Source organism: Octopus sinensis, linkage group LG11 (genome assembly GCF_006345805.1).
Source record: "Octopus sinensis linkage group LG11, ASM634580v1, whole genome shotgun sequence".
Taxonomy (NCBI): domain Eukaryota; kingdom Metazoa; phylum Mollusca; class Cephalopoda; order Octopoda; family Octopodidae; genus Octopus; species Octopus sinensis.
This window is the reverse complement of record NC_043007.1, coordinates 44,197,747-44,205,246: the sequence shown is the minus strand read 5'-3', so window position 1 is coordinate 44,205,246 and position 7,500 is coordinate 44,197,747. Positions and strand designations below refer to the sequence as shown.

General features: G+C 38.5%; 1 protein-coding gene across 1 annotated transcript in view; it reads left to right on the top strand.

The window, feature by feature from the left end:
• The window catches only part of LOC115217608, a 71,747-nt gene that overhangs the window by 5,769 nt on the left and 58,478 nt on the right, over positions 1-7,500 (top strand). The gene's annotated exons all lie outside the window — the stretch shown is intronic.

Genomic DNA, 7,500 nt, shown 5'->3' with positions numbered 1-7,500 from the left:
TGATTTTCACCAAGGTTAACAGCACAGCACTACCTGCGAGATCTTCTGTACCAATGTAACCTGGCACGGCATTGAAGCCACAACCACTACACGACATGTGTTCAACCGGCATCTGCACTTGTGATCCGAACATCCTGTTACAGAATGAACTGCTATTATGTACTTTACTACGAACTGGTAAATTAACTCCATCTTGTCTGAAATACCCTGAGAGACTTTTCCTATGCGCTGTATTTTGTTTTGCCCGCATACACCTTGTTTGTACTTCTGTCGCACACACGAACACACATAGTTAATACACACACAAATGCTATCTCTGTCACATTCATATGCCACACATACCTTTCTCGCTTGTTTTCCATGCTCAATGTGCCCTTGTAAACACAACTCATCTCTGTAAGACCCTAGGTCGGTCACGCATACATAGAGAAAGTTGTTTGTCCCTTACAACGCGCCAGCATGCCACACTTTTGTTCCTGCATGACCGAGGCATATAATAGCTCAAGCACTTGATGTAACAGAGAATTGCTAAACACCCGCTCCTTGAAATTTTAATCCCCTTCCAGCCCCATTTAGACCCCTTTTCACATTTTGGTTAATATAACTCGATTTCATTTGGGTCTACTGGGGCCACATTTTATAAGATGAGGAATTTTGTCCTAGAGGTGACGCCTTTCATTTGAGGAAAAAAATAGTTGTCATGCAAACTTGCCAGCACTTTTAACATAGGTGTGCATATTTTCAGCTGAATCGACCGACTACGTAATGCACACATTATATATATGTATATATATGTGTGTGTGTGCAGGTATTATATATACAAATGTATACAAATGAGATATATATCTGTATAAATTAAATTTGAGATAAAACCACTAATAGGCAAATCAAACAGTGAAAAATCAAAAACAAAAACATAAAAAAATATATATATAGAAAATATATAAAATATAAAATTGAAAAATTTAAATTAATTAAATTGAAAATAAAAATTATTAAATTATATTTATAATTTGTTTAAAAATATATATAACTATGAAAAAGTTTAATATACATAAATACAGATATATACACTTTGTATATATACATTATATATACATATTTATATATAGAACACACACACACATATAAATGAACGTAAGAATATCTGATTCATAATATTTGTTCTCATGCTCGTGTGTTGTTGGTGACAGACAGATACATAAAAGAACGCCGAAGTGATGGGAAGGTAGGAAACAGAGTGAGTGAAAAAGAGAGGAAATAGCGAGAGTGAGTTTAGGAAAATACATTAAATAACGGTAGTGGACTTATCAAAGTTATATTTGAAGGGGAGTGAGAGGGTAATGGAGGAAATAGCGTGAGTGAGGAAGATGGCCCCTAGCAACCACATCTTTTAAGATAGGGATTCTAAGGTAGCCCACGGGCATCGTCACCTCATTCTACATGTCCCTGTAAATTTTGGAGCGAATCGGACGGGACGTAGTGGCATTGAAAGCGATACAAGCGGTAAAAACGCATTTCAGTTTTATATATAGAGATGTGTTTGTCCCCCTAGCATTGCTTGACAACCGATGCTGGTGTGTTTATGTCCCCGTCACTTAGCGGTTCGGCAAAAGAGACCGATAGAATAAGTACTGGGCTTACAAAAGAATAAGTCCCGGGGTCGAGTTGCTCGATTAAAGGCGGTGCTCCAGCATGGCCGCAGTCAAATGACTGAAACAAGTAAAAGAGTAAAAGAGAGATATTCATATATCATATAGTCAAAATCGAAACTTCTGTCTTATTCTGCATACATATATATATACACAGGTAACAGAACCATGCATATGCATATACATACATGCACAAAAAGCATCCACTAATACATATACATATATAAAGAGATTTTATCCTTTTACATCATACAAAAGATATATGCATGTACATACGTAGAGTTCACAGATCAAGAGGTAAGAGATAGGCCATTATGGGCTATACTTACATCATCATCATCATCATTTAGCGTCCGCTTTCCATGCTAGCATGGGTTGGACGGTTCAACTGGGGTCTGGGAAGCCTGAAGGTTGCACCAGGCCCAGTCTGATCTGGCAGTGTTTCTACGGCTGGATGCCCTTCCTAACGCCAACCACTCCGTGAGTGTAGTGGGTGCTTTTTACGTGCCACCCGCACAGGTGCCAGACGGGGCTGGCAACGGCCACGATCGGATGGTGCTTTTTACATGCCACCGGCACGGAGGCCAGTCTGGGCGGCAATGGCAACGGACACAGTCGGGTAGTGCTTTTTACGTGTCACAGGCACGGGGGCCAGGCGAGGCTGGCAACGGCCTTACATGCCACCTCCATGACATCCGCCTTGCCAATGACACACCGGTCTCATGCCATTTCCGCTCCACCGGTCACTCCTTGCAACACCTGTCTGTGTTCGGATTGTCCCTGCACAGAGGCCATCCGGATTCCCGTTTGCGCCGTGAACAGGGATTAATCTTCTCTCCTCGCTCTTTTACGCCATTTGGTCTCAACTTTCCCCCCTTCTCATCTAACCTCCGCCCAACTCCTACTTCTATTCAGTCCTTCATCTTTTCACCCCTAATCTCTTTCCCTCCTCTTCTTTCCTTTTTCTTCTTCCCTCTCCCCCTTCTCTCTTTTTCTCTGCTCCCTCACTCCCCTTCTCTCACCCTCCCCTTCCATCTCCTCTCCTTCCTTCTCCCCCTCATCTCATCTCTCCTTCCCCCTCCTCCCCTCTCACCCTCATCTCCTCTCTGCCCCCCCTCATCTCTCTTCTCTCCCCCTTTCACTCTCCCCACAACCCTCACTCTATCCCAACCCCCAGCCGAACCCACACCCCACATGGGCTTTCCCCACCTCCCCACAACATCACACCACACTACACCATACGACACTACACTACACCATACAACATTACACATCACATCATACATACATACACACGTCCAGACCTTTCATATGCACATACATACTCTCTCATACACACACGCACCCTTATGTTGGGGCGAGATCATTTGACCCTGTTATCTCCCCTATTATCCCTCTTGCGTCTAACATCTGATCTCTGACTTCTGGCTGAAATCAGACCGCCATGTTGAATCGTTAGCTCCTGCACGCATTTTTTTTCTCTCCTTGTTTCTCTCCGTGTTTCTTTTCTGTGTATTTTTCTGTTGAAGAGCGTAGGCTCGAAACGTAAAAGACTTGTTTTATTTCTGTTCCTGAGTGCCATACTAATACAATTGTTTATTTTCGTAAAGCTTCCTGTTATATGTATATATATATGTATATATGTATATATATATGATATATATATAATATGTATATATATGTATATATATATGGTATATATGTATATATATATATATGTATATATATGTATATATATGTATATATATGTATATATATATATATATAGATATATATGTATATATATAGTATATATCTATATACTATGTATATATATATGTATATATATATGTATATTATATGTATATATATTGTATATATATATATATGTATATATATATGTATAATATGTATAATATTTATATATTATATATGTATATATATGTATATATATATGTATATATAGCAATATATATGTATATATATGTATATATATATGTATATATATGTATATATGTATATGTATATATATGTATATATATAGGTATAATATATATGTATATTGTATATATGTATATATATATATGTATATGTATATATATATAGTATATGTATATATGTATATATATGTATGTATATGTATATATGTAATATATATGTAGTATATATATATATGTATATATATATATGGTATGTATATATATATATGTATATATATTATAGTATGTATATATATATATGTGTATATATATATATATATGTATATATATATATATAGTATGTATATATATATATTGTATGTATATATATATGTATGTATATATATATATATATGTGTGATATATAATATATATATGTATATATATATGTGTATATATGTATATATATATATATGTATATATATGTATATATATGTATATATATGTATATATATAGTCATTGTATATATATAGTCATATATATGTATATATATGTATATATATAGTCATTGTAAGCTGAGACGATAAGACGTGTTTTTACTCCTCTCTGCTCTGCGCCGGTCAGCAGCAAGCTTCACAGCTACATTCGTCGTAATTGACCATCACATATATTCCTGTATATTTGAAACCACGCTTTTTCCCAACTCGTGAGTAGACTTTTCCTTAACCACAAACTATTTTCATAATTTTCAAACGACCAAATATTTTCAAACACCTTCTGATAACTAAAGGATCACCCACACATTAAAAATTAGAAAAAGAGGGAAAAAAAAAGAAAAGAAAAGAAAGATAAATACTACAAGCTCATAATTCAAATACAACTTCTCAGTATTACAACAAACATTCTGTACAATCAATTCTACATACTTCTCCTTAAAAAAAAAAAAAATAATATAATAATTAAAAGTAATCAACAAAACGAACGAACAAAATAAAATTTAATAAAACATATCAACCAGAATGGCTAGCCACCAAAATCCAACAAAAACTGGTCTGATAATGAAGTCGACGTTCTTATCAACACATGGCATGGCCTTACCGAAACAGAGAGCATAGCTGCTTCGTGTCTGAACGAATTGCCAAACGAACAGTTCACCATTTGCAAACTCGATCTGAACAGCAGATCCAAATAAATTAAAACAAATCGAAGTTGCTTTTAATTAATAAATAAACACTTCGATAAACTGAGATGTGTTTTCTCTTCGAACGCATCACCGGCGCAACAACAACAACACACCTCAACAACAAAAAAAAAAACAACAACAACAGCTACAGCAACAACAACAACTTCAGCAGCAACAACCTCAGAGGCAACAACAACAACCTCAACAACAACAACAGGATGAACCACTCCTTGATTCATCTACAATGGCCGATTTGCTAAATGAAACGATTGACCCCCCAGTCATCAGGGTCACACAGCAGGAAGCACCACCCCTTCCTTTCACTGCCCCAGCAGCTCAATCATCATCATTGTCAACACCATCTCCTCTGCTTACTACTACTAGTACTACTCCCACTATATATCGACAAACATCTTTGTCTTGGAATCGACCTCCTCAATCATTACCACTGTCAACATCTCTTCTACCTACTACTACTACAGCTACTACTACTAATGCTATCTCAAGGAATTTACCTCCTACAGGTCACAAAGGTCGCCAAAACTTCAACAAACTATCATCTACACCTTTCACAGCTCACACACACACACGCACCTACACACCCACTCGAAACCCCATCATTTGCCGATATTCTCTTCGCCATAGACTGTGCACTGATAGAGACTGCAAATTCACCCATTTACCTGGAACAAAACGCTCTATCCCCACAAACTACAACAGCAACCACCATAATACAACATCATCACCACAACCACCAATATCTCAAACAAGGAATCCCCAAATCTGCCGCTATTCCCAGCGAGACAGATTGTGCTTGCACAGGGATTGCCCCTTTACCCATCTCCCGGGGACTCGTCGGACATTTAAAGATAACCACTCACATAAAATAGCCGCGGCCACAGTCACCTGCGGTTCCCTAGACAGGAAACCACCTCTTCTTCCTCTTTTTTAGCTATAATGAATCTAGCAAAAGAACTGGAAAAAAACATCCGAGCTATCACCCACCGCCATCCACCACTATTACCCCACTACACATGCCATTAAAAAGCAATCAAATAAACAAATCACCAAAACAATTAAAACCATCCACTCTCGCCTCAACATTTCTGCTTAATGCCCAAGGCATCAGCCCTTCCACCAATACACAAAAATGGAAGATAAGATTCCTGGAGGACTGGGTCGAGGCCCATCCAAACCACATCCCTTTCTTCGTCCTCACTGAAACCCATCTTAGTGACCTCCACTTGGAAGCCGAGGTGAAAGTTAAAAATTTCAAAACCATTCGTGCTGATCGTGTTGGCAGAAGAAAGGGTGGGACTGCCATTTATGTCCATGATTCATTCTCAACAGAAGCCATGAACATATTTTCGAATGGATACTGCGAAGCAGTCGCTGTATTCAGTCAAACCAACAACTTAACAGTAGTTGGGCTCTACAGACCACCCCAAACGCCCCTACCATGCTTCAAGGAATGCCTCAACAGCATAAAGTGTTTCATTCAGCAGTGTCAACCTGACAACATTTTAATGATGGGAGATTTCAACCTTCCGGGGTTGACTGGTCTACAAACAGTCTGCCGCCAGGTTCTTCTCTCTCAACCCCTGACAGGGAGGCAGTGGAATCGCTTCTTGACTTCATGGATGACTTCTTCTTGTCCCAACTGGTACTCGAACCAACGAGATGTCACAAAAACGTCTTAGACTTAATTTTCAGCAATCACACTGATACTATCCACAATATTGCAGTGGAGAAAACCCTACTCTCCGACCATGACATGGTTCTCTGTGATCTGAGATTTCACTGGCCAAAATGCAAAACAAATGTCATCCCTCCTGTTCATCCATTTGACACTATGGATTTCCACAATGCAAACTGGGAAGCGATCAATAATGATCTTGCACAAGTCGATTGGTCCTTCACGCACACATACACACCCACTAACATCAAAAAGTCCTGGCAGTCACTTGTAGACACCATCACGAACATATGTGCAAGACACACCCCATTAAGATCTGCAAACAAATCTAAGTGTCGAATCCCTAGAAATAGAAAATCTCTCATAAGGAAAATTAAAAGAATCAACAAAAAGATCAACATGCTGAAATACTGTCAACAGCAACACACCAACCTGACTGCCATCTCGTCGCTAGAGATTAAAAAACATAAACTCCAAAACAAACATGATGTCTATCATCAATAGTCAGCGAAGAGCTGAAGAGGCCTGGGCCATTGAGAAGATCAAACTCAATCCCAAAGTGTTCTTTTCATTTGCAAAAAAACACAGAGTCACTGGTTCTACTGTTGGCCCTCTGATTGATGAAAATGGTACTCTTCAAGACAATGCCAAAACCATGGGAGAAATATTGCAGAAACAATATTGCTCTGTTTTCAGCAATCCTGATATGACTGATCTGGGCTGTATCAGTGATGTTACTCCCCAATACACTTTATCGGACATAACATTTGGCGCTCCTGATGTCTTAGCAGCAATAAAGGAAATGAAGCATAATTCAGCAGTAGGTCCCGATAGGTCCCTGCTTGTGTCTTGAAGATGTGTCAAAACCAACTTGCACCCCCTCTAGCCAATCTGTGGCGGAACTCATTGGATGCTGGATATATACCAGAAGACCTTCTATCCCAGTCTGTTGTCCCAGTTTTCAAAAAAGGAAACAAATCGCTTGCCGTGAATTACCGTCCAATCTCACTCACCTCTCATATCATCAAGGTATTTGAGAGGGTGCTGAGATCGCGTATGACTCACTTCCT